Genomic DNA, 13,050 nt, shown 5'->3' with positions numbered 1-13,050 from the left:
TTTATTAGTAATTTCATTGTTTAATCACATTAAATTGTTCCTAATTTAATGTTTAAAAGCACTTGAAAAAGGCAAAATCCCATACAGTTTGTTGCCCTAAATCCCATGTAAAGTTAGGGCAACAAACTGTTTTGTCATTACTGAAAATAACCGTATTTTCATGGGAAAGTTATTTTCTGTTATTTTCTGGTATTATTTTGGCGCATCAGCTGCCGGAATATTACGTTTTTTTAGGATTTTTTTTTTTTTACGGTGTACGTTGCAATAGGCCTAGGCTGCTGGGGCTTCCCATGATGCACTGAGTGTTTCTTCTTCATTCACTACGTGTCTATACACGTGCAGTTAATCATTAGTTATCAGTAGTCTCTGGCTCTTTTACATAACGTGTCTTTGTCCTGTCCTTCCTCCCATCACCCCCAACAGATCGTGGCAGAAGGCAACCCGTCGTGAGCCTTGTTCTGGTGGCGGTTTCTTCCTGTTTAAGGGGAGTTTTTCCTTCCCACCATTTCCAGGGGTTCTAATTGTTTCATCACTAGAGTTATAGCTCAGATATTTAAGGTCTTAACCTGTCTTAACCAGTAAATTACCTTGGCATTGTTGTCATAAACAGACATTTTTTTAAGACTCCAGTGATTAGCAAATTTTACACCAGGTGGAGGCATAGTGTGCTGCCACAAAAGCCATGATAGAAAAGCTTAATAAATAATGTGAAGAAAAAATATTAGATATATAAAACTAAAGCTGTTTAGATATCTTTACTTTGCATATTAGATATGTAAAGTAAAGAAAACTGTTAAAGAAATGTTCCCATTCTAACCATCAAGCCCCCAGCAAAACGTAATAAGACATGAAAGTCAAAATGATTAAGAAGGTCTGAACATTTAATATTCAAGAATTAAATAAAGCAATGATAAACATATGAGAAGGGGAAAAAAAACCCAAAAAAGCAAGCTTGCGCCCAGACAAACGCAGAGCAGGAGATGAAGCATAGCTAAATATGTTTTCACCTGCACAAGTGCCAAGGTAGGTCTCCCCTGCATAATTGGTCTTTCCTTCGTCGGGAGCATGCGCTGGGCTCTCCAAATCACGGACAAACAGTATCCCACATTCTTGATTTTTAGTTCACAAACACTTCTTATAATGACTAACTACTCCTGACATTTTGGAGATGTTAGCTCTTTATACAGCAAAGTTACAGTGGGATACAAATAATATCAGGCTGATCCTGCCATGATTTGTTGCCCCTGTCTAAATCACGGACAAACAGGATCCCACAGCTGTTTATGTTTTTAAACCCATTTTGCACAGAGAGGCATTTTTTGAAAAATGTATTGATAGCAATGTTGAATATTATTTACACAGGAAAAAAACAACTACACGTAAAATAATCACATCGTGACGTCTCTGCCTTTCTAAACATACCTTTGACGTTGAGTGATGAACCCTGTATTCCTCGTCCATACATAAAAGGAGTTTTAAAAAATCTCAGTTTTCAGTGATTCGAAACGCCGTTTACGTGTGGACGAAACAGCTGCGTTTTCAGAAATACCCGTGTAGGTGTGGACGTAGCGTAAAAGAGTTAGTAGTTTATTTTCTTACTACCTGTAAGTTATTGCAGATTACTTGTATTTGCTTAATTGTTTACTAAATGTTTGAGGTGTGAAATAAACCGCAATGGAGCAAAACATGGTGTGTGTGGTTGGAGGATGTGTTTGTGCGTGAGTGCGTGTGTGTTCTTGTAAAACAAAGGGGGGCCTTGCAAAAAAAGTTTGGGAACCACTGCATTAGAGCAAGTGACCTTTGAGAGGAACCAGAAAAGAGGCTGAGTGGCAGCTCTGTTTGCTGCTCTCTTAATGCATCTGTTGTTTCAATTCTTAGCAGATGTCAAAATATTAGAAGTTCCTAATATTACAACGAAGTATTGGTTTAACACTGGATCATTCACTACAGGGAAACCTCCACCACCCTCACTTTCTGCCTCTGTACACACACTAACAGCATTGGCACTGAAGTCTCTGCAACTGTACACACACTGATGTGTACGGACAAATACATATGAGCCTTTTCTGACAAAGTGCACTGCGATCCACTTTTTCACAAGCTCTGTGCAGTCGTATGTGTGACTCGGTCCAAATGAACTGGTGATGTAAAGGCTGCTGAGAGAGTTGGGTGGTAAAGCTTAAAATCATTCTGGACAGTCAGAGAAGGAAAGAGTTCTGGAGTCATGCACTTGGATGTTTTAAAGGAAAAGGAAAGATCCTGTGAGCTGTGGTAAAATATGAAAGGTTTTCAGACTTGCTGGAACATAAAACAAAACAGAAATCAATGGAAGCTTTTAAAAAAGTCATTGCCCAAAATCTTCAAACTGAAATGCTAGATCTAAACTGCTTTTCCTCCAATAGCGTTTTGTGACTGAACTGTGACTGAGCTTCCCCCTCTATTTCCACACGCACACACACACAGCGTTCTCCGGCTCCTAATCCCTCAGGCTAGTTTTGATTGTTACTTAAATCTTTGTGTTCCTTCCCTCTGAAAAGACAAAAAAATCCCCCCACATTTTCCACTTCTTTTCCTCCTTCCTCACTCAAGTGTTTCTATCCATTATGCGCAGTGACATTCTTTGTCTGAAGGACACTGGCGTTGAGCCAAGAGGCTTCCGCTGGGCTGGCCGAGGCGTTTAATTGAAACCTTAAAAGAACTTTCTTTTGGCACAAAAGCCCTTATGTGTGCTTTGTCACAATTAGATTGACCAGAAAGGCCAGCAGACCTGATAAAAAGGGATTAGAAAAAATGCTGGGATATTATGTTCAGTGTGACATGGCCGCTTGTGGAAGAATTAGTGCAGGCCTGACCCGTCCTGGATTAGTCAGGCAAAAGGACAAACCTGTGATTAATGGAGTGGTCAGAGGCTACAGTTTCACAACACCTCCTGCACACCTCCCATGGTATTGTAAACTGTCCCTCTCGACTGCTGTCCAGCACAGCACCTCAGAACAGCAGGGTGCAAATTCATCCTGTGAGGTCGTCCGCTGTGAGGGTGCAGAGTTTGGCCTAAAGGGGGCGACACAGTCAGGTTGCCAGGAAAATCTGTTACGTCAAACAGCCCAGTGTAGTCAGCCCCAGTCAGCAGGGCCCAAACTGGTGGAGTTAGGTGCCCCCACCCCCAGACCAAAATATGATTTATGCCAACATGGGTGGCCCAGGAAAAGATCAGATTTGACCATCCTCAATAAATCACATTGTTCTATTAGAATTACAATATGGATAAATATACAATATAGATGCAGTGCCCAGGTCTACAGTTACCACACACTGATGGTGACCTAGGCTAATATAATACATTATAATACAACAGCATGTTCTATACTTTGTTATTATTTTGCCACATTATTTTATTATGACTTTTTTTTTTACATGCATTACAGTAACAAATTATTACCTTTTAAATATATAACAATTAGAATACAAAAACAGACATTTCTGAACAGCTATAATTATCATAACAAAGTAAACTTGATATTTATTCCTAAACAGAGAAACAAATTTTCTAAACAATGAAACACATAGTATTTGTAAAATTGATATTTGTTTATTTAATGCATGTCCAACACGTAATTAAAGTAATAACCAAAACATTTTTTACAATGACGCTTTGAGCGTGAATTTAAAACTTTGGTACAGTATTTTGTAAAAGTTTATAGTACCAGGAAATGTGGAGGTTTTGATCAGGTCTTAGGTGCCGTAAAGATTTCATTTAGCTCACATCTTGTTATAAATGTTAGTCCGCTCCAGGAATAAAGGCAACCTGTCTGTTAGGACAGCCAGAGGTTTAAATGACAGTATAGGGGGAAACAATGATTTTAAGAATTCACGTTTATGTTAGCACAATAAACTGATACACTTCAGTTAATGTAGCAACAAGACAATCAGAGCACTTTTTAAACAAGAAATTCTCTCAAGTTGACAGATAAAACAAGACACACAGTTTAATTGAGTGAACACCATCATGAGGACAGATACTTCCTTCCACAGTATGAAGCCTCTGGGTCCCTGTCTGTCCCAGAAGGGTTAGATTGGGGTGAAGTGCCTACTTGGGCGAAATATTTTGGGTAACTGCCAAAGTGCCCAAGTGCCGTTTAAGATGGCAAGCATTTGGATTTTTAACAGAGCTCTGTGGGAGAGCTGACTAAAGGCATCCCATTAATAACAGAAATATAAATAATGCACATGACACATCCCAGATCTGACTAGCTGCTGCCATAAATAAGAAGAATCAAGCACACAGTTATAAAAGAGGAACAAAAGAGCCTGGCACAGCATGACAGACTCACCAAACACCCACATTTTAGTGGTCAGGAGTTCAGGTTTTTCCCTTTGATGCCCGAATGGCTGAACTTTGATTAACAGTAATATTTTTATGTTTTGGATTTTGATACCAAAGTATCAGGACACAAATTGGATGGCATTCTTCATATTTCATAGACTGACAAATTCTTTCTAACTCTATTTTGCTCCTGGCTCTTAAACGTCATGACTCTTTAGGACCTGGCCATTGCACAATTGCACAAAGCCTGTACACAATTCTGTTAACAATTCCAACATACAGACATACCAGGAAACTGATTTTCCAAACATGCCCTGTTATACTGAAGCCCTGCATGCAGATCATTTTCCTGTAAACCTACTTTACAGTGACATTACTCTGAGCTTTGGTACACAGCGGGCCGCTTCAAGGTGGATTAAGGCTTGCCGCTGTGAAACCAAAGTTATTCTCAGCTCCATCATGGCCCTAACCTCAATTCCAAAGCACTTTAAAAATAGGCAATAAATAGAGCACTGTTACATCCAAGGACCCTGCTTAGCATTTCACTTTGCAGTCACACACTTTTGGCTAAAGATGTGTTTATGTAGCTGAGTCCTGTGTGATGTTTAAGGCTGTCCTTGGGTCACAACCTGCTTATTCAACTTTAATTCTCAAACACTACATTTGCATTGAAAGCTAATCCTCCAGCATGAAATTAATGTTCCTGTTTCTGCCTCATTATCTCCAGGTTAAGTCGTGGTGTGTGCAAGCTGCCAGCATCAGATCATCGTCCTCAAAGTGTGGGGGCAAGAAGGAGAGATGTTAGGTGCCCCCCGGTGGAGACTGTTTACTGTGTGCAAAGTGCTCTCCGCTCTCCTTTCAGTGTTTGTTAGTTAATCACCATCTGCTGCTGCTGCAGTTAGTTGTATAGCAAGAGTGGAGAGGAAAGGTGAGTATTCTCAGTCAACCAGCTTCTCATGCAAATAAATGGTTTTAATGGCTCCACAGTGTGATGAACAAAAAAGCTTCAAAAATACTGGTTGACAGTTTGACTTGGTCCTGTCACTGAAGATTAGCTTCCATTAGCTACTACAGCACTGATGGGTGGGGAGGGTCAGCTGGTGTTGTGAATCAGGCCGCTGAAGTGTCACGCACGGCTTTTTCACAACACCAGGGTTCCTCCCTACTACTTCCTGCTAGGACACATCCACCACATGTCTCTGCACAATGCTGTACATTAGAATACAGCAAAACACAAAGTGTAAATGTACGAGTTACTAACAAGTTTTTAAGGAATGTCATTTCATTGTTAAACAGTAAATAACTATTAACTTGTGACTTATTACCAATAGTATCGTGTTACCTACCAGCTTTGGAACAGTTTGCTATTATCACTATCATCTACACTGTTGTGTATGTGTATATTTTCTTGCCATGTTACACACAAAACTATTTAGACTATGGATCGTAATCTACTTTACAACTTTTGGACTTTGCAAAAGTCTTGGGCCACCCTACATTTCATTGCAATTCTAACAAGCTTGAAAGTCAACCCTTGCTTTGAGCACATTTATTCTTCAACACAGCATGAACTCTCTTAGACAAGCTTTCTTGTCATTTGTTGAAGTATTCTTCAGGAATACTTTGATAACTTTAGGCTCATTGAATGACATTACAAGCTCTTCTCTGGATGCTGGCTGTCTTTTGTTCTGCACTCATTCTTTCAACATGATCCCACACTTCAGTGAACAGCAGTGTTGGGTAAGTTACTTTAAATTAGTAACTTAGTTACATTACTAGTTACTTCTATTAAAAGTAACTCAGTTACTTCAAGTTACTCGTTACTTTCAGAGTAACTAGTTACTAGGGAAAGTAACTTTGATTTTACTCAGAATTCTCTTGTTAATGTGTTGCTTCCATAAATGGATACCCATCAAGATTGCCAGTCTTCTAGCTTCCTTACTTGCCACAAGTGCACTGTGCCACCTACCAATAGAAAGGAAAAAATAATGTGCACATTTCCACGAGAGAAATCCCACGCCTGATTCTATCCTAGCCTGCTTTTTACATCCAACACAAAAACTGCAGTCGTGGTGCTTTCGATTGTACTCAGAACTTGGAAATTCTGCCTTCTGAATAGGAAGATGTAGGCAACACCAGACTGAAGATGAGCTGCATACAGGGCTGGACTGGGACAAAAAAATCGTCCCGGGCATTTTGACTAGAGACCGGCCCACTATTATAGGAAAAATCATAAAGCCTTTGAATGAAAATAAACACTGTTGTGACAGTGATGTACACTGTTCTGATGGTATATATGTATCAATCTATCAATTGTTTGTTGTAAGACTCAGATAATTATTTTTTTAAAAGTGAGACATTTTAAATGAGAATAAGTATTTCCTTGTGCCCCCCTTTCCCTTTTAATGCCCTACATGGACCCCTGGCAACACTTTGCTAGACCCGCCCCTGCACAGTTACCAGCTGTCAGCTACATAGAAAAGGATCCTGGTGTTATTTGTCTCTCAGAAACAGTCCATAACTTCCCTTCAACTCATTCATGTTAACTAAAAGGTAAACCTGTTTCTCCATCACAGCTCTGATGATTCAGTAAGGACATCTCCTAGTTTCATCTTCATGTTTCCCTCTCACCAGATAACCAAACCGATATCATGACCAGCAGCTTTACAGCTGTGGCTCCAGCAAACATCAGCTGATACTAGAAACTAGAGCAGGGCGATATGGCCAAAAATATTTATCACGATATATATTTGAAAATTTGCGATAACGATATAACCGACGATATAATTGATGCGAGACAAAATACAACTCCACAACATTACTAGCGCAAAAAGACAACCTTCCATTTATTTTCACTTAAACAAGAAGCTGGTTTTTATGTACATTAAAGCTTTATAAAAATGTAACAGTGCAAATGCAAATTCCTTGCTGAAAGTTTAACCAAAAGGCATTTCCAGTAGAAATGGGCTGACATATCCTGAGCATAACCATGTATAATATCCACTGAAGTTAAAAAGAGGTGCTTTGCAACATTAAACTGCAGTGTGCAGTACGCATTTTTCGGACCATAAGGTGCACAGGATTATAAGGCACATTAAGCGAAACAAAGCAGTCAGATAAATCAAACTTGATTAAACTCATTCTTCTTGCTTCCTCCACTTCTGTACCATTGATTCATTAATGTTGAATTCTCTGGCAGCTGCTCTATTCCCATGTTGCAGTATATTAATGACTAACCTCGTATTGTGGATGGATTATCTCAGTTGTTCTCCTGACTGAAGTTTGGTCCGTTTACAGCATCCTGCCATGCGATTGCATTTGTCTCTAACCATGAAGAACCTTAACGTTAACTTTTATAAGTGGAAAAGTGTTAGTGTTCGTCCTCCAGCTTCACTGTTTATGTTATGCTAATATAGCTGTGTCGCTAGCGATCACGTAGCACATCATTATATACCAGCTAGCCCAACTTCAGTAACCCTACAAACGTCACTGCTGTTTAGTTTCCTGTCTTCATTTATGTTGGAAGTGATAGCAGAGCTGTACGTTTGATTTTTTTCAGAAATCTCTCAGTCAGAACATGCAATATCATGCTTAGGTAACTAGCAAAACTAGCGAGCTAACTTCCGCTAGCTTCCTGCTAACTTCTAACTCCGTTAAATGTAATAACTTTTGTTTTCATGGATGCCTGGAAGTTAAACTTTATAGTTACACCTGGTAAAGCAGCAATGCTGATCGTTTTATTAAAGATGAAAGAATTTAGACAGTTTTTAACGCTCAGTGATGCTGCAGTGTTGTTTGACCTGAAGCATACGGAGTTTAGGACCCAGATTACTCCCAGATTTAAGAGCATCTTAGTCCGACAAATACGACAATAACGACGGCCGCTTGCATGTTCTGCAAAAAAATGTGCTTTGTCGTGTATCTGACAGACAAACACCAAATAAGTTCCACATCACTGAAGTTGCACCATTTTTACAAACCAATTCTGGTTCATCTGTTTCACTCAACAATCGGCCATGTGCGTATGAAAACAAAGGCACTGCGCATGCGCGTTTTACTCCCATTCTATCGCGATATTTCATTTTCCTATCGTTGCCTAACATTATACCGGTATTACCGTGAACGGTATAATATGGCCCAGCCCTACTAGAAACTAATATTAAATAAATTCTAACAACAGCTGATCAAGCTTAAAAGTGCTGCTGTTGTTTAGCGCGACATCCGCTGGTTTCCTCTTTCTGGCGCAAAGTGGACGATAAATAAACAAGAGGGAAAAGCCGATCAGCTGATCATTGATCAGTTTCATGATTGAAGTAGAAACAGGAGAGGGAGGGTGAGAGGATGAGAGAAGAAGAGGCAGCTGTGCAGCGCAAAGACAGAATAACTCCAGCTTTGTGTCTTTTTCATTGTAGCTGAAGTCCGGGACAAACTGTTCCTTTTCACCTAAATACGTAACACGTAATAATTTCTCTGAATACGGGACGATTCCGTTTTTTACGGGCGGTTGGCAACTCTAATAATTAACCTTATGAACAAAATAAAGTTCAACATCAGTAACATAGCACCACCCAGCTGTATAGAAACTCCGTCATGCTAGCTAGCACGCAGTACGAAAAAGTCAGCACAACGAAAATAAACTCCACCTAAACTTGATTCATATCTGACCCAGATAGACTTAAGTAAAAAAAGTAAGTAAAATTTATTTATATAGCACATTTCACAGATAAAAATCACAAAGTGCTTTACAGTAAGATCAGACATACAAGTTAAAATTAATTAAATTAGTTAAAAGCCCGTTTGTATAAAAATGTCTTCAGCTGCTTTTTAAAGGAGTCAGTATAGAGTCTAGACAGCGTAAAGACAACGGCAGAGAGTTCCACAGCCTAGGTGCCAGTGCCTGAAAAGCCCGATCCCCACGTGTTTTAAATCTAGTACGTGGGACCACCAGTAGCCTCTGACCTGAAGACCTAAGTGCTCGGGATGAAGCATGAGGTTTCAACAGGTCAGAGATATACTGGGGAGCTTCACCATGCAGAGCTCTAAAAGTTACAACTAAAATTTTAAAATGAACCCTAAAATTTACAGGCAACCAATGAAGAGAAGCCAAAACTGGAGTAATGTGTGACCTCTTGTTTGTACCAGTTAAAAGTCTTGCCGCTGCATTCTGTACAGACTGAAGGCGATCCAGAGCTGATTTGTTAAGACACGTAAAAAGACCGTTACAATAATCCAAACGAGAAGAGATAAAAGCATGAATAATCATCTCAAGTTCTGCCTTTGACACCAGTAGCCTGAGTTTAGAAATGTTTCTTAGATGATAAAAACAGTTCCGGACAAGTTGTTTAGAGTGTTTCTCAAGAGACATCGAACTGTCAAATATAACACCTAAGTTTCTGAGACTCGACTGAAATGAAGGGTCTAAAAAACTGATATGCTGCCTAATTTCTGAGAGCATGTGATCAGGTGCAATAATCAAAGTTTCTGTTTTATCTGCATTTAACTGAAGGAAATTGTCATTTAACCATTGTTTGATTTCTGACAGACAATTATTTAAACAAGACAATTTATACAACTCAGAAGCTTTGAAAGAACAGTACAACTGAATGTCATCAGCATAGATATGAAGAAAGTTATTGAGAAAGAAATGTTATTGTAACATCTGATAATGTGGCCTAGAGGGAGGATATACAGCAAAAAGAGAATAGGACCTAAAACAGATCCTTGAGGTACCCCAGAAGACAGAACTGATGTTTCCGACAGCACATGATTTATACAGACAGCAAAGGATCTCTCAGATAGATATGACATCAACCATTTTAAAACAACGCCAGTAATCCCAAACAAGTCCTTCAGCCTATTTATCATGATGCTGTGATCAACAGTATCAAAAGCAGAGCTGAGATCCAACATAACCAGAACAGTGTACTCTCCAGAGTCTGCTGCCATCAGAATGTCACTAGACACTTTAAGCAAAGCGGTTTCAGTGGAGTGCAATTTGCGGAAACCAGACTGGAAAATGTCCAGAACATTGTTCTTTTCCAAAAAGTTGTTAAGTTGTTCTGCAGCTGTTTTTTCCAAAATCTTTGACACCAATGGAAGTTTTGATATTGGCCTGTAACTGCTTGGAAGAGATGGATCCAAATTTGGTTTCTTTAATATTGGTTCAACAATAGCTTGTTTAAAATAGCTGGGAACTGAGCCAGTATAAAGAGAAGTATTAATTATTTCCAGAATACAGGGGCCAATAGTATCAAACACACTAATGAAAAATGATGGAGGAAGTACATCAAGGTGGCTTGAAGTCAGTTTCATTCGACCAAGCAGAGCACTGATGTCCTGTAAGGTAACAGGAGTAAAAGAGGACCAGGTATCAGAGGTAAGCAACGTGTCAATGTGATACTGAGAGGATGATGGAGAAATATTAGACCTGACAGCAGCGACCTTATTAACAAAATAGTTTAAAAAGTCATTACAATCAGATTTAGTATAGACTGGTACATGAGGAATATCAGGAGAGACAATGTTTTTAATTGTATCAAACAATACTCTGGGATTTTTCTTTTTTGAAGCTATTAAATTAGCAAAATATTCCATTCTGGCATTTTTTATCATGTTGTTAAGTGAGAAAATTGATTCCTTGAGATGTACCCTATGGACCTCAAGCTTGGAAGCCTTCCATAAACGTTCTAATTTGCGACAATATCTCCTAAAATTTCGAATACTTTCATTTATCCAAGGACAGAAATTTGAAGAATGGACAACATTTAGTTTCAGAGGTGCCACCGTATCTAAAATAGATTTACATTGATTGTTAAAAGACAAAATAAGTGAATCCATATCATTTTGAGCCATGCGAGGGACAAACATGGCAGAAAACCTTCTAGCAGCATCCTGGTTTATAATCCGCCTTTGGATCATCAATTTAGGAGGTGAAGGATCCACGTAAAATGACAAATTAAAGAATATACAACTATGGTCACTCACATGGACATCTTCCACACATACATCATATATATTTAAACCCAGGGAGAAAACAAGATCAAGAGTGTGGCCCTTCGTATGTGTGGGGCCAGAAACATGCTGCTTAAAGTTAAAAGACTCAGTGATAGTGATGAGCTCAGCAGCAGTGTTACAGGAAGCGTCATCAATATGAAGGTTTAAGTCTCCCAATATTACAACCTTCTCCAGTTTAATGATCGATGTCAGAAGGTCGTTAAATTCAGTTAGAAAGACCCCAGCAGGTCCAGGAGGTCGATAGATTAAAATACAATAAAAGGTTTTCAGAGAACCGATCTTCATCATCTGTGACTCAAATGAAGAGAAGAAGTCCGAAGTCACCAGTTTGCATATGAGTCTGTCCTGGTAAACAACAGCAAGTCCTCCACCACGTCCTAAAAGACGCGGAGTTCCAATGACAGAACAGCCAGACGGGCAGATTTCATTCAAGTGGACATAATCCTTATTTTGCTGCCACGTCTCAGTCAGACACATAAAACCTAAAGACTCTTTGATAAAAAGATCATTTAAAATAAATGATTTGTTCGTTATAGAGCGAACGTTAAGCAGGGCGAACCGAATTGATGACGGTTTATCTGCGGAATCTACAGCTGACTGCAGCGGTACTTGAATTAAACACCTGTGCAAACCTGTGGACCTGCCGGGCAGGGCAGCGACTCCAGAGTTGGAAAAAACCTTGATCGATGAGCAGACGTAGCTGTCACCAACAAAACGGGAAATGGGTGACGGACACAGAGTGAGCAAACTGCTTTCGAGCCATGGGGCTCGGGTCCCAGGCGGCAGCGTAACATCCCCAGCAAACGACAGGAGAGGAACTGGTCGCAGACACCGAGAGTCACCCCACAGCAAAGCAGCTAGCCTCCGGTACCTTCTCCGTTTGCAAACGACAAGTGACGGCAGTGAAAAACTACACTGTCGCCTCCAACGAGCTGTAGCAGCAGCGGCAAAGCCAAACACAGGCGCCATTGCTGTGCGGGTCTCTCCTCTTGCCTCCCTTTTCCTTCATCCACCTGCTGGCCTCCACCACTTGCTAATGTTACTGAATCTGTGGAAGCTCCGCGATAGCCACCACACGAAGTAACGAATAACGAGCCTATCTAAATCCCAGTAACGAGTAACGCGTTCATGGTTTTGGCATAATAACTAGTTACCGTGCTCGTTACCACAATACTAACGTAGTTACTGTAACGCGTTACTTAATAACGCGTTAGTCCCAACACTGGTGAACAGTAGATGGATCACCAGGTGTCAGGTGCATCTCTCAGGTTCTGTATTAGGTCTTTGTTGGATTTGTTCCAGTTATTTAAGGGCATGACTTTCAGAATCAGTTTAACTGTTTCAGCCCTGCCACTTGTGTTTTTGTGCTCTGCTTGTCCAGTTTCCTCAGATTTTTACAGGACACACCGCATCTCATGTCAAGCTTTCACCACCTCTGGAAATATTATTTTCTGTCTGTCAAATTGTATTTTATTTGGCATTTTTCATAGTTTTAAATAAAGAAACAGGGTGGGAGGTTCTAATAACAATATGTCTGCGTAAAATAGGTTCATTGCTAAGTTGTCTGTTGTGTGTAGACACAACAATGGTTTTTCACTTGTACCTTTTTAGACAAGTGTCTTAAAAACATTCAAAAAATTCAGAAATCCAAAAATTCAGAAAATGATCCAGTGCAATGTCTGAAGAAAAGCTTTGAGAGACTTTCAGAAAGC

The 13,050-nt window shown here is 39.8% G+C and overlaps 1 protein-coding gene and 1 long non-coding RNA gene across 3 annotated transcripts in view; one reads left to right on the top strand and one right to left on the bottom strand.

Moving 5' to 3' along the window:
- LOC147318397 (uncharacterized) overlaps positions 1 to 5,413 on the top strand; it is a 26,120-nt gene extending 20,707 nt beyond the window's left edge. The window contains exon 3 of the long non-coding RNA XR_015131451.1: positions 5,052 to 5,413. This is a non-coding gene — a long non-coding RNA (uncharacterized LOC147318397). The remainder of the gene's footprint in view (positions 1 to 5,051) is intronic.
- The window catches only part of cndp1 (carnosine dipeptidase 1), a 41,636-nt gene that overhangs the window by 3,257 nt on the left and 25,329 nt on the right, over positions 1 to 13,050 (bottom strand). The window contains exon 13 of one of the 2 annotated variants that reach the window (XM_086310313.1): positions 3,436 to 13,050. The exons of the other annotated variant lie outside the window; for it this stretch is intronic. The gene's annotated coding sequence lies outside the window, so the exon portion shown is untranslated. Of the gene's footprint in view, positions 1 to 3,435 lie in introns of those variants that run through there. 2 annotated transcript variants of the gene reach the window in all.

Source organism: Aulonocara sp. 'chitande type north' Nkhata Bay, linkage group LG11 (genome assembly GCF_057382095.1).
Source record: "Aulonocara sp. 'chitande type north' Nkhata Bay isolate Kocher_YH1m ecotype deep benthic linkage group LG11, A_spYH_male_GT1.1, whole genome shotgun sequence".
Taxonomy (NCBI): Eukaryota; Metazoa; Chordata; class Actinopteri; order Cichliformes; family Cichlidae; genus Aulonocara; species Aulonocara sp. 'chitande type north' Nkhata Bay.
This window is presented reverse-complemented; position numbering and strand designations above follow the sequence as displayed.